This window comes from Pteropus alecto, unplaced genomic scaffold, assembly GCF_000325575.1.
Source record: "Pteropus alecto unplaced genomic scaffold, ASM32557v1 scaffold71, whole genome shotgun sequence".
Lineage (NCBI taxonomy): Eukaryota > Metazoa > Chordata > Mammalia > Chiroptera > Pteropodidae > Pteropus > Pteropus alecto.
Window position 1 is genome coordinate 2,318,405 of NW_006433024.1, and position 24,506 is coordinate 2,342,910.

The 24,506-nt window shown below is 35.5% G+C and overlaps 1 protein-coding gene and 1 pseudogene across 1 annotated transcript in view; both read left to right on the plus strand.

Annotated features, from left to right (window-relative positions):
• The window catches only part of NELL1 (neural EGFL like 1), a 709,438-nt gene that overhangs the window by 626,717 nt on the left and 58,215 nt on the right, over positions 1-24,506 (plus strand). The gene's annotated exons all lie outside the window — the stretch shown is intronic.
• On the plus strand, positions 12,567-12,682 carry LOC112476716 (annotated as a pseudogene).

Consider the following 24,506-nt stretch of genomic DNA (forward strand, 5'->3'; position numbering starts at 1 on the left):
ACACCTATAAGAGGATTATACACGTCCTTTGTCACATCACTTGAAGTACTCTTGTAGGCACCATTGGCAAGACTAGCCTTGTGACTTGCTTTGGCCATTAGCATGTGAGCGAATAGGTTGGAGGTTACATCCAAGCTGATGCTCCCTGCTACAAGAGGAAGCACGTTGTATGAAGGGGCTTCTCTCTCAGCCCAATGTCCATAATGGGAAGTTATGTGGAGCAAATTTCTAGTTGACCTGGAGCAGAGCTTGAGCTGACTTGTAGCTTTATGTAATATGTACAAGAAACAAATGATTTATTATTGTGGTTGTTGTAATTCATTGAGAAATATTGGGTTTGTTCGTTAAGCTGAATAACAGAGGTTCAAAGAAGAAAAGCAAAGAATTATAAAATCTCAAGGTTAAAAATGCATCAGAGATCATTGATTGCTGGCCTCTATCCAGTATGTGACTTACTTCAGAACATCATAACAAATAGCCATCAAGTCATTGCTTGAAAATCTCCACTCACAAGAAGCTATCTTGTCAACTACTTAAGCATTTTTAGAATTTATCTTATTCAGGTGATTATCATAAGATATTGCTACCTCAGTGACAGCTGAGTTGCGCTTGTACAATTAATTACTTATAATTTTTCTTTAATTAAACTCTTTCTTATATAAATTTTCTTAACAAGGAGACTTCTTATCAGAATCAGAAATGTTTAAAATCGCTTGCTTTAAACAGAGAGTCATTTGATAAAAATACAAACAATAGAAACTAAACAATTTAATAATTCTGGCTATGTTTTATTCCTATAGTTATGGGCCTTTCTCTCTCTTTATTAACTAAAATTATTAGGAAGTCTTAGAGAATTGAGCCCTACCAATTCTCCTTGTTATCAGAAATATGGAAAGAAAAATCAATAAAGGATAATTGACTAGCCGTGTGATTTAGGACTGTTCAATATGTGCCTGTTCCTTTTGTGGACCATCAGGAAGACATAGCAGAAAATATACCAGATGGAACAAAGAGAGCATCACTCCTCTCAAGGACAGTTATCAAGAATGAAACTTTTTCAATAACTTCTTTTATAATAATATATTGATATCATGAGTATTGATATCATTGATAGCTTTTCATCAGAGCTGATAAAATTCTAATTCTCCTTCCACTTCTATACCATCAACTCTCTCCACAGTCTTAAATCTTCTTTTGTCCAGGATAAACATCTCCAAGTTATTCAACTTTTTCTTGTTTGCTATGATTTCTGGGATTCTCCCCCAGTCTCCTTCCTTCCCCTGGCTAGTCTCCTCCTTTTGTCAAGTTCCCTTACTCAGGTGCAGAAGTGAGTAGAATTCATGTTTGAACAATTTACTTGGTCTGAAAACTACTTGCATAAAATTTACTATCTTTTTTCTGTCTCCCAAGTTTAATTAAGTTATAATGGGAAACTCTGGAAAAGAACAAATAACTAATGACTGACTGTGGTCCAACTGAAAAAATCCATCCCTTTCTGGAATATAATGAAAAATTTTCCTGAAAGTTTTACTATTGGTTTTGGAATCAGGAAAAGTTTAAGCCCAGGGGCTAGTTTTGTTTTAACCAGCAGTTACCAAGAAGAGATCAGGGCTGTTCCTACAAACTGCCTCTTGTTCCCATTCAAGAAGAAATGCAAATCAGTCAAGTGTAAGATTGGAGCTGCAGGACCTAGTCAAACAGGATGGGGAAGAAGGACAATTTCACTGTCTGGGAAGAACCCGACAGTCACACAACCTGGCAGACTCTTTTGTAAGTGAAGCTGTTAGACTGTCCATTTGACTTGACAATGTCAGCCACAGACATGCTAAATTGTCACACTTCTCTGACAGAAAATCCTGGGCAGTAATTCCTTCTTTGACTTAAAATAGCTTTCAGACCTCTGTCTACAGAGAAACTAACGGGAGTGCTCTGCAACGAATGCCTGATTAGAGCTCTGTGTGTGCAGTGGGAAGGATACTACTCTTCCCGCCTCCATGAATTGCTCATTAGCATATCCATGTACCTAACCAATAGCACTAGAGAGGGGAAAGGAGCCGGTCAGCCAATTATAATGCTCTGGCATCCTGTTCATCTCAAAAGACTTTGTTTTAATTTTTTTTTTTTTTCTGCAGTATTTTCCTCCTAGACTAAGTAGGGTGGGATGAATGGTTGGGGAAAAATCCCTTGAACTGATTTTGACTATTGTGACTTACCTCTTCTTCATGGCTGCTTTTCCAGCTTCTGGCTATGCAGTTTTGGATAGATCGCCAGTCACTTAACCTCTTTGATACTCAGTTTATTCCTCAATAAAGTGGGAATTTACAATGCCTTCCTTCAAAGGCCATTGTAAATATCAGTGGGTTGACATGTGGAAGTCTCCTAGGATATTTCCTAGCAATAAGTAAGTGCTCAATAAATGGTGTTTAAATCAGAATCAGACTGTATGAAATATTAAATCATATTCCCCTAATGTGAATGCCTCACAGTAAAGTCTATCCAGATTCAAAGAGCCTATAGGGCAAGCCCACAAAGATACCTTCATAAAGGGTTTATACATATTATTCATGATTTATGTTCATACAAGGCTTAATGACTGTTGAAGAGAGCTCAGAAAAGAGCAATGAAAATGAAAAAAGGTCCATGAAGTCATTCCTTTGAGGAAAAGGTTAGAGCAGATGGGTTCTTTAATCGGGGCAGGTGAAGATTGCAGCATGGCTTAATAATGGTCTTCAGGCATGATTGATGTTAGTAACTGAAAGAATAATGGAAGGGTTGCATTAAAGTGAAACGCATCCTTATCATTCCTCCAAGGTCTGCTAGATATTCCCTGAGTGCACAGCAGATGAAATAGATTCCTATTTTTAAAGACAATAGATATTAAAGCTGGAGTCAAGGAGTAACCCCTGCGCCCCTGCTTGTGTACTTGTCAGAGGCGAGGTCTGGATGGCTGCAGCTGGACATTTTTGAGAATGCTCTGCCTCCTGGACTTTAGGCAGTTTCCTGGCATCTACCTACATACTGTGATCTTGGATCTTAATCTGTGGTAGAATTTCAATGCCCAAAACAGAGACTATGTACCTGCTAAGGAGTTTTACTCTTATATTTTGAAAAATAGAGATATTATTCTATCCCTAGGGTTGATGCACATGACATATACTTACATGACAAATGCCAGCTTTCTTAATAAAAATTGTGGTACTAGTGGTAGTAGTAGGGGAAATTGCACAGTAGGAGCTGGATAACTCCTGTCTTTTTATTGGATTGTGATCTCCTTGAAGGCAGATTGCTTATTCTCCTATGTTCACTCTCAGTGACTCTCAATCATGACTGTACATTAGAATTTCCAGAGGAGCTTTAAAATAATGCTGAAACCAGGGACTCAGAACAAGCTCTTTTGAATTCAAATCTCTGGGTATGGTATGTGGGCATTTCCATCTTTGTAAGGTGCATCAGATTTGTGAATCATTATTCTACCTGAATGCAGGCATAGAACTGAGAGAATAGAGGACTGGTAGCTAGTATGGATTATCATCCTTATCCAAAAAATCATGAATTCTTAAAAGTTACAGAATCAGCTTGAAAAGAATAAAAGTATAGTTTATTTAGAATACATTGGAATTTTTTCTTATCCTCTACCACTGACCCTACATGGAAAAGGGACACAAGAAGATGCAAGCTAGTCTCAAATTTTTTTACACTCTCTAATATTTTTACTCATCTTTCATGTAGATGATAGAAACTACTTCTTTTAAATATGTACAAGGAAGGAAGGAAGGCTTTTGATATCCATCAGTTTTAGAGTTTTATATTCTTCTTGACTTTTATGTCAAACATCGCTAGTAAAAAAAAAAAAAGGACATCTCATGCTGGTTCTAGAGCCAGGACCAGCATCTTGCATCAAATGTTTCACATTATCAAAACTTACATGCCAGAGAGATATCTGAATTTCTACTAGAGCCACAAAAGTTTATAGGCCATAATGATATGTGTGGATGATCATTATCTGGAGAATTGTAAAGGAAGAATGAACATTTGACAAATAGATAAATGATCCCATATTGGATATTCAAAATAATTAGCTAGAATAATATAAAAAAGGAAAAAGAAGTCTACATGTAGCTGTGATATTCAGATCATCTTGACTTAAAGTAATTATGAAAATCCCATCAGTGAAGGGGAAATTAGAAAGTATTATTTCCACTCCCTCTTGTTCTCATGATTTCCTTAGAATATAGCCAAGCTTCCCCCTTAAGAATCTACTTCTTCCATGAAAAATATTGCTTGGTTGCAATTTACCACTGCAAGACTGTAGTATATTTCTACCTGAGGAACATGCTGTTAAAAAAAAAAAAAAACTTATTAAAATGAAAACAAAATTGTCGTAGAACTTTTATACACTAAGACATTTATTTCAGGATTCCTCTGGATTTATAGACCCTGTTTGATAAATGACGATTGACTCTATTCTTACTATTAAGCTTCTATAATTTTATTAGGAAAAGAACACCTAGTAGCACTTTTTCAATATTACGTTTGTTCAGCAGTTCTAACAAGTACCTATGATGTAGCTGTTCCATATTGACGGCCCAAGTAAAAGCCAGATTTAAGTGCCCAAAAACAAATCAGATCACCTTTTTGTTAATGTTTGAGAACTCTTGTTGTTTAATTACTTAGATGCCCAGTCACTTTGGCATGAGTGTGGTTGGGACTGCTGCTTCTAGGGAAAACCAATGGGTTCTGCACATATCCCATTATCCCCCAAAAAAGGAAACAAATATTTTTTTGAAGTACATGCCAGTATGTGCTTCCTGCAAAGTACACCTTCAGCAAGCTGAATAAATCTTTAGACAAGGTTATTTATAATTATCCACTGAAATGTAGGTCTGGATCTCCCAACTACAATGATTTAAATATTGTTGTGTCTGAGGCAGACGTGCTGCTCTTGGCGGTAATTAGCCTACTGGTTTAGCTACGGTGTAAATCTCCTGGTTAAGCAGTTCTGCATTAAGTTTCAGGATTTTAAAAAATCTTCACACCTTTGTTGTCAGTATTTCATTTTTAAGAGGATTTGCTAGGAAAACAGTGTAAAATGTAACCTATTATTTATATGTAAAATTTGCCTTGTGCTCCTAGTCATTAATCATTAGTGTGTACAAATGGAAGTACCAAGTGTTTAGCATGGGGATAGTTAAATAAAACTACAGTACCTGAATAATGGAGCATTGTATATTTGTCATAATTTGATATGTTAGGCAACAGAAGGAAAATATGAAATAGTACATATAGCATAAACCCTCAATGCAAAAAAAAAAAGCATACAAATGTTAATAGTGTTGTCTGGGGTAGTGAAATTTAAGAGCAATTTTTCCCCTGCTTTATTTCTTATATAAATTTCCAAGCTTTCTGTAGTATTTCTTTTTCTTCCACGTTGAAAATAGCCCTAATGCTTTTTTCCTCTAAGACGAAATAACAACAACACTTTCTGATAAAACGAATTCAAACCTAAGCATGAAATAAAATTCATCTCTGCGCACCCTGAGAAACCACCATCATTTTGGTGACCGTTCTCATATGCATCACCTTTTTTTTGGAAATAGAGAAACACGCTATTCACTTTCTTAAAAAGGTATTTATAATACTGCTTTATACTGGGCAACATTTTTTAAATTTTATTTTATTATTAGTTTCGAGTATACAGTACCTTGGTTAGACATTTATATAGTTTATGAAACGATCCCCCTGATTGCTCTGTCTTCCCTCTGGCTTTCCCCCTAGCCATCACATTACTGCTGACTACATTCCCTGTTAGGCAACTTTTTTCAGTCAGTTTTTTTGCTCCATATCTTTCTTCATTTTTCTACTTCTTCCTGTAGTTTGACCTACTCTCCAAATAACCAGATAATATATAAATTTACAAATAACATACTTCAAGAATACGTATGTGAAGATTTGTGTCTACATTATTTGTTTACATTATATATACACACACATATGTGCATAGCAGTTATATATGTCCATACATATGTATGTGTAATTGATACATAAATATTATATATGCATATATGTATAAATATATGGAAAGTCATAGTAATAATATCAAATTGCCAATATTCGACTACTTTTGACTTACAAAAAATCAATTTAAAGTCAACAAGACTCATTCATTTTAATGGTATTAAATGATATTCCATGGTGTGGAGAAACTACAATTTACTCAACCTTTTCCTTATTGATAGATATTTCCTTTGTTCTCAATGGTCACCATTGTACATATATTTTCAATAAGAAATGCTCTTATATCTGAAGAAGATATTTTTGTGTATGATATAGATTTTCACCAAAATCATTTACATATATTATTAACAAAGGCATATTTTAAGATAATTTTATGATATTTGTAAAACTTTTAATTTTGTCCTTTTGGTGGCTAAAAAATAAAAGATCTTGAATAATAGTGATTATATCTGCCTTTTTTCTTAATTTTTCAACAAATAACTTTAGTATTTATCCATTGAGATTGCTGCTGGTGTTTTTTGGTAGAAAGACTCTAGATAGTTAAATAGCTTTCTAATATTTCTAGTTTATATAGAGTTTGTTATTTGGATTAGTTACTAAAACTTATCAGATGTTTTTAAGCATTTATTGTTTTAGAATATTCTTACAAAACAGCATTTGTAATTCATAAATATATTAGAGTGAAAATCCACTTAACCCACTTAAAAATAAAAAACATTACTCACAATTTGAATTTATCTTACTGTTGCCCACTGCTCTATCGTTTTTGGCCCTTACTTTTAGGTCCAAAATATTTCTATATTTGCATGTTCATTATTCCCTTGCATTTTAAAATATATAGTTTCAACATACACAACATATATACTTCAACAAATGTTATATACTTCAACAAATGTTATATTTTTACTGTTTTTTGAGCTTTATAAAAATGGTATCATACTTTATATTTTGGGAAATAAATATGTCCAAATCCTACCACCTAGTTATCCTACTTTTAGATATACATCAAAGAGATATTCATGAATATGTGTAAAGGAGACATGTGTAACATTTATATCATCAGTATTGTTTATAAGGGCAACTATCTGGAAATAATCTAGATGTTCAATGATAGAAGTATAGATGAGTAAATTATGACATATTCACACAGTGTAATGTTATACATTATTGCATGTAAATGAACAACTGATATTTCCAACAACATGGATGAATCTTTTAAGTATAATTTTCACTGGAAAAAAGCAAGTTATAAAAGGCCATATCCATTGATTTTTCTCCTATAATGGTATCAAGCATCATGTTGATTGTTTTATTAATGATGTTGAACCATTTTTTTCTCATTCTTTGAATAAATCTTACTTGGTCAGTGTAATATTCTCATGCTATTTTTTAACAACTTTTAAAAACGACGTTGGTCAACTCTACTATAAAGATTAACATTCTCCTAGCTTCAAGGTAGAAAGATTTAGTCTTCCAACTCAGCTCTCTCATGATTCTCAGGAACAGGAAATAACAGGTGCTTCCAGAAACATTTGCATAACTCTAATAAAACCTCATGGGTCCAAGGACCCTTAAAAATGAAGATTTCCGGGAGCCATTGTGTTCCCTTCTTTACCCCAGGACTAGCCAACACCAATCTAATTACATTTTCACCTTAGAACAGGAGCAGAGAAGATACGTCAGCAATTTAAACTGGGACTGGCATCACTTGATGACATCTTCTAGGACCTGTCTGGTTGCCATAACCAACCCTACTTTCCTCAAGAGAAGACATAGGTAGTTGGAGTTGAGAGAGAAAGGCAAAAGGATATGTTTAGGCTTCTGTCTTTCTAGAATCATCTATTCCAAATTTTATATCATGATATTTTAATATTGGGGAAAAATCAATTAAAAAACAGATAATATCAGCATCACATAAAAAATTAGCTTCCTTTTAATAACATCCATTTCACCAAAAAATAACACTAGCCTGGTTAGCTATGACTACTTAATAAGAAACACAGCACTTTTGATACCAGATAGAATATGGGATTTCATCTGTCGTGAGAGTTCTTACTTATGCTCCTATAGATTACACTGTTTGGCCCCAAAATACTCCTGATGTTTGTAGAAGATGTGTTTTATACTGTTTACTGTCTATGATTATTGCCATGGAATAATATTTTAATGTAAATAGTCCCTGAAAGTAAACAGGACTTTGCCAACATGCATAAACTATAGATATTCAAAATTGTGTGTGTGTGTGTGAGATCTCAGTGAGTTTTTTACTGCTAAAGATACCTCAAAAACTTTTCAGTGGAATAGAACGTTTCTGTGTCTCTGAGTTGACAATTCAATAGAGATTTATTTCCCTATGATTTTTTATCCTTATTCAGTCTGAAAAACAACTAAAGATGTGTGATTTTTCTACTGGGAAATTGCTGTGTTAGTGGTATAATTTTCTCACATGTTACCAGGTGTTTTCTAGAATTTGTCTCACACTTCTTGGATACTGTGTTTAAAATCTCACATTAGCAATGTTACATTGTAGAGGTTGCTTTTTCTTGGTATTTACTAACGTGGAGAATATTGTCACAACTAGTATTTAACCTCATCAGCATATCGCATGAATACGATGTGAGCAAAGTAGCAGGAAACCTCATTATTTGAGTCATTAGTAATGACCTGGACAAAAAAATGTGTAATCGACTATATGTAATAATATGTGCATTATTGAGATTTAAACTGGTTTATCCCATCTGTTCTAAATATTACAAATCTGTCATAAAAGGCAAAAAATATTTAAAGCTTATTATTTTCCAGCCAATGATTTTATGAAGTCAGAGTTCTCCTCTGTGTGTCCTTAGTTAACATTTGCCTTTTGTCTTTGGCAGACAGTGACCATAGCTTTGAAATCCTCTGTCCTTGACTCATGCATGTTGCCAACTGTCTCCCAGGAAAGAATTTGTTGGAGTCTTAGAAAGCAGATAGTGGTGGCCTCTGATGATTTACAGGTGACAAATTTCCTACAGGTGCTACTGCATTGATTTATTGAAAATATTATCAGTTATGGAGATAGGACATGGTATGGTCAAAATTCACAGAGAATAGAGGGGTGAATAAGAATTATCAGAAGAGAGTAAGAGGATACGACCCTGGATTAGTAGCCAACTAGTCTTGATTGAGGGACTGCTGTAGATTGTCTGGCACTGGGTTAGATGGAAAAATTGAAGAATAGAGAGACCACATGACAAGGAAGTGGCAAGAGTCGATTAAGACCTTCTGGCTCCAAAACCCATAATCTTTTCATTGCAAAATACTTCAGAAAGTACAAGTTTGCTTTAAAAACTGGTTATCGCATTTATTCTTATCCCGATTGTTTGGGACTTTCTTTGATACAGGCAACTCTATTATCATCGACATCTACCACATAGCCCTGGGGAAGCTGAACACTCCTGGTGTTTCTGCAGCCTGATTCATGAGAATCTTTTTCAATTTGATTTTGAAGGGAGTTATGCCAAAAATATATCTGCTCCTTGTTAGTATCTTGTTTTTCACAGTCTTTATTATGGTTTATTGCCCTTCAGACAGTTTTGGGCTTTAGAATTCTTAAGGGAAGCAAATAAATCACAGTAGTCCTTTCTGGTTATATACCCACAATGTGACTACACAAGGAAAGAATAAAATTGATACAGCACATATACATGGTTTTCCTGCTCAAGTAGGTTCTTAGAAAGCTGGCTGCTATTTATAATGTTTATAGAATAATTCCTTTTCTGTGCTTTGTTCTCAAAGAGAGAACACAGTTTATCTTGAATGATAAGTAGGAAATTGAAAGAAACGGGAATAAGTATGCATAGAGGCACAAGTTTTTGCCATTTTTTCAAAGAGTAAGTTGAAACTCCACCATATCAACCACATATCGGTTGAGATGTAGGATCAAAACACATGGATATACCTATGTTAACGCAGAAAAAAAGGACAAAAATCAAATAAGGAAATATTTTTCTCAGTAACAGAATCAGAAATTCTAAGTTCGAGTCCTGTTCTATCAGACTTTTGCCATGTGCCTTAGGTAAGTCCTCCTGTCTACATAGGACTTACCTATAAGGAAGACTTAGGTAAGTCCTCCTGTCTCACCTGAAATGGGAATAATAATTCTCTTTACTGTGATTTTAAAGTTTAATGATATACATTACATCTGCCAATACAAAACACAATACTTGGTACAGTTTCCTTCTTCCCTCATCATAAACATATGTAAACTAGAGACTCAATCTGAGGATCTTTAATTTCTCTTGAAGTTCTCATACTCTTTCTGAACTCTAGACCTGTGCTGTCCAAAATGGTAGCCACAAGCCACATGTAGTTATTGAGCATTTGAAATATGGCTAGTGCAGTGAGTGACCTACTTTTCTATTTGAATTAATTCACATTTGTTTAAAATTTTAAAACTGAAACAACGTAAAATATTTTTTTTAATACAATTTTGTTTTGGTAGGACTACATTTGACTTTAACTGCTGCATCCTTTTAAGAGATTATTGTCATTGTCGTAGTGTGACTATTGATTTATGATGTTTCTAAGTATCTAATCAATAAATGTTTTATATATATTACATGTTGAAATGATAATATTTTAGATATTTGAGTTAAAGTACAGTATCGAAATTAATTTAACTCTTTAAACTCTTTAATTTCTCTTGGGTGGATTCTAGAAAATTGAAAATTTTACATATGGCTTATGTTATATTTCTTGTGGACAGCACTACTCTAGACAGCACAGGAGGATTCCTCAACACCAAGGATGACCTTTGCAGCCCACAGGACAGCTCCACATCTGTCTGGAGAGTTAGAGGAAAAGTCTCGCCAGGCAAACTATGGTGTGTTTATTACAAGGCTGGGGTTAGTCCCTTACTGTGCCCAGGTCCTTTCTCTTGGGCTCTCAGGGAACAGATAACATTTGCATTGCTTCTCAACTTACAGTTGAATGTAAATCTAGTCATGTAAAAGCTATTCTCAGTCAGATAGACCCTGCAAATGATGTCTAATTCATATGGTGCCTCATTTCTCTGACTCTCCATATACTAGTACTTCACTTAATCTCATCCTTTATTTTAGATTTTCTTTTATGGCTGTGACACTTTGCTCTTTGATTCTATTCTTTGACACCCAGCAATTGCTCTTCAAATCCTCCTTACCTCCAAATTTTTCCTTGATTCCAACTTTGATATAATTAACACTGACAGCACTAGGAGACATGTCTTGAGTCCCCAGCCTAGTGCTGAATCCAGGAAAGAACCCTCAACAGGGTTTTTTTTCCTCTTGCCAAAGCCATACTGAATTAATAACTCGTGGCCTTTTCTCTCTCATTGTGAAAATGATGATTCCTTGAGAGCTTTGTGAGAGCAGGGACCTTATTTGTCCTCCAAGGCTTAGAGCAGCAGACTGGCACATAATTGTCCAATAAATATTTTGACAGAATAATTGGAAGCTAGGGTGATTTTTCCCAAGTGCATTTAACTTTTATTGGGATAATACCATTGAGATAATACCTCATATTTGTCAAAGGCTTTGTAGTTTACAAGTGCATTCACATCCATTATCGTATTTGCTCCTCACAACAGCTCTATGCAGAGATTGTTATTTCATGTTACTGGATGTAGAGGCAGAAGCTCAGCGAGATGAGTAAACAGTGGGAAGTCATGTCTTTTGATCACAAGGCACTGTTTACTTTCTTCTACTTAAACAGATTCTCCTACCATCTGACTCTAATTTTTGTGCATAATTGAATAAACTTGCAGGGTGCCTTTGTAATTCTTGTCTCAATTAGCTTGATGCTTATCATAATGTACCTAAAATAGGCTTTGGGAAACTTGGTTTTCAGAATTGCTGATTCCTATCTTTCTCCTGGTCAGGCAGGTTTGGTCACTTTTCTGCTCTTCTTCTGGCTTCCAGAGAGGATATATACTAGTCTAACTTAAATTTCAATGAGTTTTTATTTGTTTTAACTCATCCCCTCGCTAGCTTGTAGCAGAGATTCCAAAGATGCTCAGCTTCTCACTCTTGTTTTATCCTCAGGCTGTCACCAGATACTACAGATTCCACTCTTAAATGGCTTCTTTCTGCAGACTCTGTGGCTGTCACCCTTGGGATCTCTTACTTTGATTGTTTCAATATGGTGGGATTCAGAATTAAAAATTTCCATAATAAAAAATGTTAAAAATTATAAACATTTTCTTGGTAAATGGAATAAAATCTTATACTGGCTTTGAGATATCATCTTGTAGGACTACCCCTCTTCTAAGACCTAAATGATCTTCCAGTTTCTAACCAATCCTCCTCCAATGTTTGCAAACACATATCTCCAGAGTGATCTTTCCAAAATAGAAATATGATTATGTCTTATTCCTGCTAAAAAACCTTTAGATGATTTCCCACTGTCTACGTGATAGTAACTAGGTTTTTTTACATATGGTATTTCTGGACGTAGTTCCATAGTGTAGCGATTAGCACATCTGCTTTACACGCAGAAGGTCCTGGGTTCACACCCCAGTGGAGCCACAGTCCATGGTCTATGGCCATGCCACTCTGAACAAGCCTGATAGCTGATCTTGGAAGCTAAGCTGGGTCGGGCCTAGTTAGTACTTGGATGGGAGACCACCTAGGAAGACCAGGTGCTGTAGGCATAAATAATAATAATAATAATAATAAATAATAATAAATACATATTGTATTTCCTGTGCCAGTAATGTTCTTTTATCTCCATCAGGTGCAACTCTACTTGCCTTTCAAGGCTCAGCTTAGATTTGTCACCTATGTAATTTCTCTAATTCTCATCTCTATCCAATAGGTAGCTCCTCTTCTTCTCTTTTAAAATAACTTGAATCATCCCTTCTACCTTAAAATTTATAATATTGTAATTATTTGTTTGTATCTTTCTTCTCCACTAGACTAGAAATCTCAGATGTGGGGACCATGTCTTTTCTCTATATACCTCTGTGCCTTGTTATACTCATAGTGACTTTTTAGTAAATGATTGATGACTGAATGGCAGTTGGAATTCTGAGTTTTCCCCTAGGTTCTTATATCAAAATCTCAAAACCGTCTGGTTAGTTCAGGGTCACCAGCATGTCAGAGTCACGTAAAATGAATATCCTAATATGAAAAGACAGATTGAAAACTAATTTTAAAAATCATGCTGGTGCATGTGTTAAAAATACATTTTTTAAAATTCAGTGTGCTATTTTAAAATGATTTTTTAAAGAAAGGTCAGCACCCAAAGTGGGCTAGATTTTTTATCCTTTTAAGAATTGTCAATTGGCTGCCACTTGCTAATTTATGAGTTTATTATGACATTTTTCAGAACACTTAAAGCAGCCTGATAATAGTGATCCAGAATTGCAGAGTCATAGGGCAGCTGTTGTTCAGCAAAATAATGCCCCTGATTTACCCAACAATTCACAGGTCCACCCTTGGCCCAAGTCATGGTGTTCAATCATGGTTGGGATGCCACGTTTATGACTTTCTGTCCTAATTGGTCCCAAGGCCCTTAAGAAAATAATGACTTTGTACTCAGTAAGAGCCAGTATTTAAGACTTTTGAAGTATGATCTGGAGAAATGGGCTAGATTTTAAGCTAGCTTCAAAGAGTTCTCACTGTGTAATTTGACTTCCTTTCCTCATCAGGAATGGGGCAAATATTTTATGCAGTTGATGGTGGGATTAAAGAGTATAGTATATGCAAAGCACACAGAATAGTAATTATTATGATCTCAAAATGTCTAGCACTTGAGTCCATTAAGTTCTCAACCCTTTCAGCTAGATGTTAGACCCACTCTAATATTTTCTACTATTAGCCCTATCCTTCACTGCCTAGCATGGAAGAAGTCAATAAGTATTTGTTGAATAGATTCCATAGTTCTAGGATAGACAACAGACTAGGGGTCCTTTCATGTGCTGAGCTATCATTCCATCTTGCTCAAGAAAGAAATGGAAGGAAAAAAGAGAGGGCTTATCACATCATATATTGAGCATAAATTATTTTCTAGGGCCTCTGTTAGGTGGGTTCCAACAATGTGTGTGTAATCTTCACTCTATCCATGTAATGTATTCCCTATACTTTAGACACAAAGAATTAGGCTCACACTCTTACAAGTGTTAGAGACTTGTTCAAGGTCTTACTTCTTCCAAAGTATGGATTCAAACTCAGGACTGCAGAATTCTTTCCATCAAGTCATAATGCCTGGCATATCCTGAACATGTATCTTCAGTTTTTTTAAATATATATTTTTTCTTCTTTGAATATCTTTCATATAAAAAACTTATTCGAGGAAAAAAATTTTTGAATTTGTATTACTTGGTGAGCTGGGTGTACCTGAATCTGAAAAATGAACTTAAAGTGTTTTTAAAGATTTATCCTTCTGGGACATCTGGCAGAAACAAATGCTCATTCTTTCTGGAGGAACTTACCACCAACTCAGGTCTTACTAGCTTCCCACAGGTATAGCTCTATTGAACATAATCTTCCATTCAAAATCTCTAAGTAATATGAATGAGAGTCAGAAATAATAAACAATAAAATAACATGCCCAAGGGTTTCACAAAATTGAATTATTAGAATGCAACAGATATTTCAGGAATTAAAATATGGGATTAAATTTGTTGAATACAATTTAAATGGTTTTTTGAAGTACCTCAGATCTTTTGTGAGAATAGAAAAGGCTAAAATTAATGATTTAAATATACAACTTATGAGTTAGCAAAAAGAACCACAGAATGAAACAAACAGAGTGAATCAAAGGGAAAAAATAAAGATAACAAAAATAAGTAAAATGAGAAATGAAATTGAGGATCAGCAAAAGCTAAAGTTATTCCTTGAAAAGGATTTATTATAGAAACAAAACTCTGGTGGCACTAGTCAAGGAGAAAGAGACAAAACACAAATAGTAAAAAGGCAAACTTAAGTACAGATACAACAAATATTTCTTAAATAATTTTTATGTTAATACTCGAAAACTATGATGAAATATACATATTATTGGAATAATGTAATTTATCAAAACTGAATCATGAAGAAATGTAAAAGTTGAGTAGATACATACCATTTTTTTTAATTAGTTAAAATTCCATTCTTACCTAACCATACATGTATATATTAAAACCTAAACACAGATATTATACAGCAAGGCTGATTGAACTCCCAGGAAACATAATACTGATATTTACAAACTATTTCAGAGAATAAAAAATGGAAAATACTTTGCAATTTCACTTAATATAGATGGTTTAAATGTGCTACGAAACTAGTCAGAATCAATTTAATAAAGGAATATTACAGTTCAATTTCATTTATATAAAAAAGATCCTTTTCAGAACAAATATAAGGAAAACAAAATAAAAAGATTGTTTTTTAAAAATATCACAAACAGATTACTTTTATCTTAGAAATTCAAGAACGGTTTAACAGTACTTAACATATCAATATAATTCAATCCATTAAATGATACAAAGAGAAAAACATAGAATCATCTTAAGTAGAAAGGCTTTCAATAAAATTTATTTACTGTGTTATAGAAAGAAAATCCTAGCAACTAAGATACAGTATCTATACTAAAACCTATAACAAGCCTCAAATTTAGTGGTGAATCAGTAGAAACAAGCTCTTTAAAAAAACACAGCAAAGGAAGAGATTGAAAATCATTTCATGTGAGCAGAAATTAACTTCTATTCATCAAAGAAGCCATCCCTCCAAAAAGTGAAAATGTAAACTACATGTCTGGAGACCAGATATTTGCCAAAAAATGTATTGTGTAGAATATATAAATAATTTTTTAAAGTCTATATGAAAAAGTAAAACAAAGTGGACAAAAATGATGAACAGATAAATAAGAAAAATCAATAAGAATATGGAAAGATATTGTTTCAAAAATAATCAAGAAAATCTAAATAAAACGACAGTGAGATAGCATTTTACACCCACTGTGGTAACAAAACTTGACAATCCCATGTGTTGAGAATGATTGAGAAAACAGGAAAAATTACACACTTTTAGCTGGAGCATATATTTATGTAAATATATAAGCACTTTGGCAAATTGTTTTATACTTTCATAAAGATGACTGTGCACACATTCTCTGACCTAACAGTTTGCTTGTGGGAATGTACTTGAGAAACTCTTGCACAGGTACACCAGAACACATCAACAGAAATGCTCCTAGCTTCAGTGATTATAATTGCAGAAAATCCGAGAACTATATTTCCATCAAGGAGAGGATAACATAACAGCATGGAAAATGAACAAATTAGGCTTACTCCTGTCAATATGAGTAAATGTCAAAACAATGTGAGTAAAAAGGCAAGTTACAAAAAATATTTGTGCAGCCTGATGCCATTTATATCATTTAAAAAATGCAAAAGAGTCCTATACATTGTTTAGGGATTCGTGCATTAAGAAATACAAGGGAATGATAAAACTACAGTCAGAGTACTGGTTAATTCTAGGAAAATGTGATCAGGTGAGCAGAGAGAGGGGCCATCAACTGCATTAGTAATGATCTGCCTTTACAACTGGGTGGTGGATATTGGTACTTTTATTGCATTATCTTTTATAATTGTTTAGATTACTTTAGCATATCTGTCATTTACAGGTGAGCAGTAAAGATTATTAGTATTCTTACTGCCTTCATGGTGATTAATTCCAAAACAGCTGAAGATTATCACTACAGATTATATCATTAATCCTTGGATTTGATCGCTTAGGAGAGGCAGGGAATGCATGTACAGTGATAACCCATGAACTGAAAGTCTCATTGGAAAGTCTGGGGACTGAGGTCTAATTAACATCTTGGGCTCTTGTGTTGAATGACAAGACCTCTCCAGCCCTGTAGGACTTTACATGATTCTGTAATAGTAGTGAATGCATGACTGGTCACATCTTGTTTCCAATTATAGATTATAAGCCTTAATGGATGCCTTTTAGAAGTTGTATTTATAAATGTGCAGAGAGGCAGAGAATAGTGGCTGTATTCAATAAACACCATAAATAACCATGCTGGAGTGGAACACAGAATCCAAATGCAATTTAGATATGCTCTATAGAATTTGTAAAGCATTTTTTTTAAAGGAGAACTGGTCAAATTCCCATTTCTGCCCTTTACATGAATTATGTAGAAACATAATGGGAAGTTCAATCTAATCATTTTTTCTTGGTGTCAATCTTTCCCTTTTCACACAATCTCTGTTTGGCACATATTTCAAAGACAAAATGTGAGCATGTATTAAGGGCCAAACCTAGAAATAATTCAAGGGTAAAAATTGCAATGCATTTGCTCTTGTCCAATGTGCCAAAATGTCACAGTTCAGCCTGGCAGAATGTGTTTAGGTGGTGGTATGAATTCCTGGAGCATGAAAAGATATACTTGTGCCATCAGCACTTGTTTTCCAAACTGAGCTCTTGAACTCTCTCAGGAGTTCCTTACTTACTCCCCAAACCCTTTTACCTTCTATTTATTGTTCTTTTGACCACCCTGCATGTGATCTTCCTCTTTATTATGTGAACTTCTTGTTAATTAGACACTTTTATACATCTCTCCTGGCTAAGACTACCTTCAGTATTTTTTCTTTTTCTTATAAGAGTAAGTTTTATGGTGTTTGATATTGTCGTGATTTGATGTGAAATAATAGTTTTAGTTCATGGAAACAGATGACTATGGTTTATAGCTCATCTCCATTTTCTAGCTGTGCGATCTTGGTCAAATTGTATAACTTCTCTGAGACTTTGCATTCTCATCTGTAAAATAGGGATAATATCTATACCATCAGGTTTTTGAGAGGATTAAATGAGCTAACACCTGTCAAGTACTTAGAAGAGTGCTTGGCAGAGTAAGCAGTCAGAGTATGCTATTTGTTGTCATTACCACTGTTATTATGAAGATGTTATTTCCTAAATATTCCAGTAAATATATTCACTGGAATAATTTCTTACTTCTTCCAACCCAGCCTAGTTTCCTACAGCTTTCCTATTTTTATTTTCCTCTAGAGTTACTACTTGGCTTACTCTATTTGCCCTCATAGGTCCCAGATAGTGATCTAAAGAAGCCCCCCACGGAGCCTGCCATTCTCACCAACAACTATGTAGAATGCTGTGGGGATGTGGTGGTAAGCAATATAGAAAAGTCCCCGCCCTGATGAGCTTATATTTTAGCAGAGGAAAAGAGACAATGTACAAACTTACATACTAGTTCATGTCAAATCTGACTAATACTATCAAGAGGAGAAACAGGGTTATGGAGTAGGGCGAGTCTAGAGAGGTGAAGCTACTTCAAAATGGTGGTCAAGGAAGGATTCTTTGAGATGGTGGCATTTTAGCTGATACCTAAATAATAGAAGGAGCAGGTTGTCTATGTTAAGAACATTATAGGTACAGGAAACAGCTAGTACAAAATCTCTAAGACAGATGATGAATTTGAGAAACCTATAGTGTCTGGAGTGCAGTGAGCTAAGGGGAGAGTGGTATGAAATGAGAAAAAGAGTAAGGAAGGTCTAGATCTTATAGGGAATTGTAATTGAGTTCAAAACTTCTACTACAACCCAAATGCATTAAAACTGATATATTGAATAAAGTATGTCTAAAATATTAAATTGTGTGAAATGTGAAGATACTTTATAACAAGGCTGAAGAAATGGCTGGAAGGAGCCTACCCAGGTGAGCCAGCTCCAAGATCTACATTCATCCTGGCCTTGCTGCTATTTGGTGCCACCTAGTGGTGATTGTCCTCAGACGTCAATATCACATTGAGGATGCTTCTAGTTCCTTGCCTTGGCTGTAACTTGCAGCTGTTCCAAAAATGTCCTAGTAAGTTGGTACCCACTTGGTTGAAATTCCAGAAGATGGAGCTACAAGAATATTGGGCACATGGAACCTGTTCTCATTCCTGAAACAGGGCCGCCACCTCTTTTCTGCCAGCCTTCTTGTCTGTCTCCCCAAAAGATAAGCACTTTATTTCACCTCTATTTGAGAATGAGGGCTAGACAGAGAATGAGAGCTCATTTCTACCCAGAAATCACATTATTTTGGAATTCATGTTATCAGAAGTATGCCATCCCAGGATTTTACTGTGAGAGAGGATGACATTGTAGCTTTGATTTTGTACTTACCACATTTGATTTATAACTATATTATATTATTGTCTTATATTTTAGGTATAAATGTACTTGTCATCTTCAAGGAATATTAACTCCTGAAAGGCAGGAACCAGTCTTATTTCACTTTGTACCCCTGGTAATAAAGCAGTAGGGTAAAAGGAAACCAACATTTTTATTCATATATTACAGATAGTAGTAAAGCTCTTATTTAATAGTCACAATAAGTCTCAAGGCAAAAATTATTATGTCTGTTTTAAAGATGAGGTAGATGAGGAAGAGGAATCCAAAACCACAGTGAGGAAAGAGAAGATGTATGAATTCAACCCCAAACCATCTGAAAATAGAAGGTACATGATCATGAAAAAAAAAAAAATACTGGCAACAAATATAAACCAACGAAGCCCACCTTCATTCTACCTCACCAAATCCGCTGCTTTGAACTCCTGAGCACATTGCCGATGCATAGCTAATGCTCAGTAGATTGTTGGTGGGTTATAAATTAAAAAATATTTGGTCATTTTGGAGTAAGAAGGTAGGGTGGTACTGATTTGCCTAATCAAACCAAACATTGAAGGTGATTGGACATCAAATTTATTCTCAAATGGTAAGACAACAGTCAGCTACAGTCTAGGACCCCAGGCAGCCCCACCGAAGCTGCCACAGCAGAGGTGTTTGCCAACACCAATCAGTCTGTCCCTGCTGTTCAATTAGGTTCTCATCTGTATTCTCTTCCTGCCATCACCATTTTACTCAGTGAATTGTGGTCAAAACCACAGGAAAAATTAATGCCTATAAAATAATACTTGAGAAATGGGAAGAGAAGCCAAAGACCATTCTCATTGATTAACTAATAAGAATATTATCTTTTTTTCTAAAAATAACATGAAGTTTGTCTTTTGCTTTTGCAAATAAGTCATTCCTTAGTGAACACTGTGTGTGTGTGTGTGTGTGTGTGTGTGTGTGTGTGTGTGTGTGTGTGTGTGTTTGTAGAGCATTGGTGGCTAGATATCTGGAAAAAAAACTTATGCAAGATTATGATGACTCAGTCATTTACTATTTCCATTGATAGGAAGCTGTTTCATATATACATTTATTATATACATATACATATGTATATATATAAACAGAGAGTGGAGGCTGTGAAAAAGAGGAAATTTTAAAAAAATCAAGCTTTCATAAAGAGATGCTCAAGACTCTGAGTCCATCCGAGATAATCATGTTGTTAAATAAGCTAACATAGAATGAGGTAATAAGATTTTAAAAGGTAAAAGTTACCTGCACTCGGGCATGGGCTCTGATATCTGAGATCAACAATCGATTGGCAGGCATTTTAGTCCCATGGACTGAAGCAGATAATAGCTGGTTCTATAACCAGTAAGAGGCAGAGCCCAAGTTTGAGCTTGGTTCTGGTTGATTCCAGAACTGTCTGAAAGTCTGAACGGATTTCGTTGTCCCTGGTGAGTAAGAGTGGTGATGGGACATTCACCTCTTCCTGTAGCGCTTCTCATGGACTGGGCACACAAGTCGATTGATATTGAAACATTCAAATTTCTTTTTATGTTAGTTATTATCAAAAATTGAGACATGAAACTTCACTAGTCTTTAATTGTAAATGATTTAATTGCAAACAATTGACCTGTCAACGTCAGTTGGTATATAAAATGGTACAAGGTTAAAAGCAAGATTTTCAGAATCCACTACACATATTTCATCATTGCACACATATTAAAAATACTACATTGGAGAGCAAAGATTTTTCTGAAATTAATAAATAATGTAATATTGTTAATTTAAATTAAAATTTACCTTGTGATTTTTAGTTTTAACTTTTGTGTATATTAGGTATATAAAAATGCCTATATAGGGGTGATATACTAAGAATATTTATAATATCAAAGATGCACCATACAAAAAGTTTAGAGATTTTGTTGCCCTTGTCAACATGATAGCAGCCACTTCCGGTAGGTGTCACAAACTCAGATGTCTACACCTGTCGAGCATGAGTAAAGTGAGCCAGGTGTGCACTGCTCTGCAGTGGAGAGTCCATGCCTCATTTAAAGGTGGCAGCGGTTGCTCATCTCCTGCCAGTTGTTGCCATGTGGCAACATGGGCCCATTGTTTCTAGATTGATATTTTTTTAGAGATGCCAGGAATCTAAAATGTGTATGTGAAATGTCCTGATTCTTATTGTTGACATCTGGTTCAGTTGTTAAATATAACTCTCTGTGCCAAGCAAAACCATACAATGCGTGTGGGCTGTTTCTGGTCCCGGGGCTGACTGTTTGGGTCATCTATTCAATGGCCCGGGGAATAGATCTGGCACGGAGGCTTGTGCAGTTTTCTTTGTGACAGGAAAGCCCTGCCTTGGGATTTGGGAAACTATTCTTTGTACTGTTCTTTGTTCATTCCTGTCCCATTTTGTTGAGGACTGATTCTCAAAGTATTTGTTTCTTTGCCAATGTCATTCTTGAAAAACTAGGAGTTAGGAGATGATGGTGATGCCAATGTTGGTGGTCATGGTAATGGATGATAGAATCCTTCTCAGAAGAAAGTTTTTCTGTAGCTTTATGGTGGGGGTGGGACTGAAGATAAAGCAACAGGAAGTAGTGAAATACTCCGAGGGATGATTTTACTATTCTTCAGCAATCGATCATGTGTGGACATTTAAATTGCTAACTTAAATTACTTACTTAGTCTCTTTACTTTTTTTTTTTTTTTAGACATTTTCATCATTTTTACAGTACTGACCTTCAGTGGCTCTCAATATAAACAATCAGTGGTCCTCTATGGCTGTTGTAGTTTCACTTATTTCTGAAAATCTGTCTTTGGTGCAAGCCAGGGGAAAAGTATAGGAGGGGACAAATGCTTATGGAAAATTACTGAAACAGAAAATACACAAGAAAAGTGAAAGCTCAGGAGATGAAGAAGGAAATGGTAGAAATGTCACCAATAGCAATCAAATTACACTGCAACATGTTAACTGATTCTTTCTGGGGAAAACTTTTGTTTCCTGCCACAAACCTCCTTTCCTTTCTATCTCAAATGCCTGAATAGTGAGCATGTTAGGCTACAGAGAACATAAGGCTAGGAGGCAGAACACCTTAGCGAGGCTTCTCCTCCACCTGGAGCAGTGCCTCTCTGAGCCTCGGTTTCATCATCTTTGAAGGGAGAATCTGAACCCTAAAGTGCCCAAGTCACTGTGGGAGTGTGAGGATCAAACAGAATACTGTACGTGATAGCATGTTGGGTATGGCTCCCTCTACACCTGCCTAAAGGATCGTTATCGCCAAGCCTACAGTATTTTACATCAAAAAGACTGTCTTTGGAACTCCGTGGTCTGAGTTTGGTTTTAAAGCCAGCATATTCTCTAGAGATTGCAGAGAGTAGGTTGGCACCTCGCTTTCACTGCAGGGTGGGGAAAAGAGCAAACGAAGCTTTACTGAGCTGAATGAATGGCTTCCTGCAGACCCTGCTCTTGACGTGTCCCCCCAGATGCTGCAGTTTCTCAGTGTAGTTAGCACAGTTTCCCCAAGTGAGATGTTTATTTCCAAGTTCGTCTCCCTGAATAGACTGTGAGGTCCTCAATAAGAAGAGGCTATGTACGGATACTTAAAGTTTCACAGAAGAAAGCACAAGGAAGAGGCAGTATTGCGAAGTAGGAGATACAGAGTATTTGGCATGAGTAGATTTTCACTTGAACCTCAACTCTTTCATGTACTGTCCTGTGACCTGGGAAAGTGACACAGAATTTTGGTTTTCTTGTTTGTAAAATGGGGAGAGTAAGTCATACTTCTCAGGGCTGCCATAGAGACTAAAACATAATACCTTAGCAGTTAATAGACATTGAAGAAATGTTCATTCTCTTCTTTTTTTTTTCAGCAACTAGAAAAGTCTCTGGGCACATGTTAGGTGATAAATGTTCGCGCACGCACGTGTGTGTGTGTGTGTGTGTGTGACATTTTCAAGTATGTGTAGCTATTTGGCCTTATGGCTCTTTAAACAGCTGGTGAACAAATTCATGATATATGCTCTTAGGTATTTGTCCAACCAGCTCAGAGATCTTAGGTAAATCACTTCTCTTATTTTCCTATGTGTAAAAGAATGGTAATTGGACTCACAGTTTGCAAATTGAGATCTCAAGTTCAATGAAAACACATTTTATGTGACCTGCCTAATGTTGGCCTAACTCGCCTTTAAAAAAAAATAATAAAACCAACCTTATATCTAGACTTATCCAGTGAACCTTCAGCCAGGTGAAGGAGTGATCTTTGATGGGATTCCAACATAGCATAGCTTACAGGCATTTCCCGGATCCGAGTAATAGCTGCTCCCCATGGGCAGGGCATGTACTCTCTCCGGATTACTAAAGCCTGGGCTACATTATTAACTTAGATTGCCTGCTTAGATCCTCTTATCTTTGGAGTATATAACTTTGAATATGGTGACATAAAATTTCCATTCCTCTGTTCCTCTATGATTCCATGGTTTCTAATCACATGGAATTTAGACATTCTTAGTTATCAATTTTACAATGGCTAACCCACACCTTTGAAAGAAGCTATTGTTTCTTTATAGGCAATGAAAAGGGACCTATAACAAATGACTATGAGCAACGATGCTATCCTCTATTTCATTTCTGAGTGATCCTTACCCCATGCAATCTACCCTCTCAGGAGTCTCTCTCCTCTGGATACCTAAGTGGTTTCTCAAGTCAAATGGTTGTTTATTCAAAGAAGAATGATTCATTCTCTTTGTTTCCTCTTGTACTTGGTTCTGGCTCTGAGCTTTCCAAGTTTCCAAGACTCTAGGCTTGACTGGGGCCAGCTCTATCTCTGCACCCCTTGTGAGCGGCATCAGTCCTGCAAATACATTTTCAAACCAAATGCATCCACGATACGGTGGAGCTATGACCAGACAAACCAGCATAAGTGCTATTTGGGATTCTTAAACGTAGGTCCTTCTGTCTAAGTGTGTGCTTGAATTTTCTCTTCTGAATTTCTTTTCTAACTCATAGAAGAGAAAAAAAGAGACACTTCTCTCCCTTTCAAAAACATAAATTATAGAACTTTGTGAATTTGACAAATGAAGGCTTTTACTTTTTTCTAAAATAACTTTTTCATTGTGGTGGTTGCTTGTCTGCAATTATACAACATAAAATAATTCTTCTCTAAGTGTAATCAGATGGTGACAGAAATATGGTAAAGCTCTCGAAGGGACTGACTTACTTAAATTCTCCATTTCTCATTCAGGACTGAAACCTCTCTATTTTATTTGGAGGTAAATTATCTTATTTATCATGTCTGAATGAATACCTCCATTATGAATAATGCAGGCTATTGGAATACTCAAAGTAAAAAATGTGGACCTG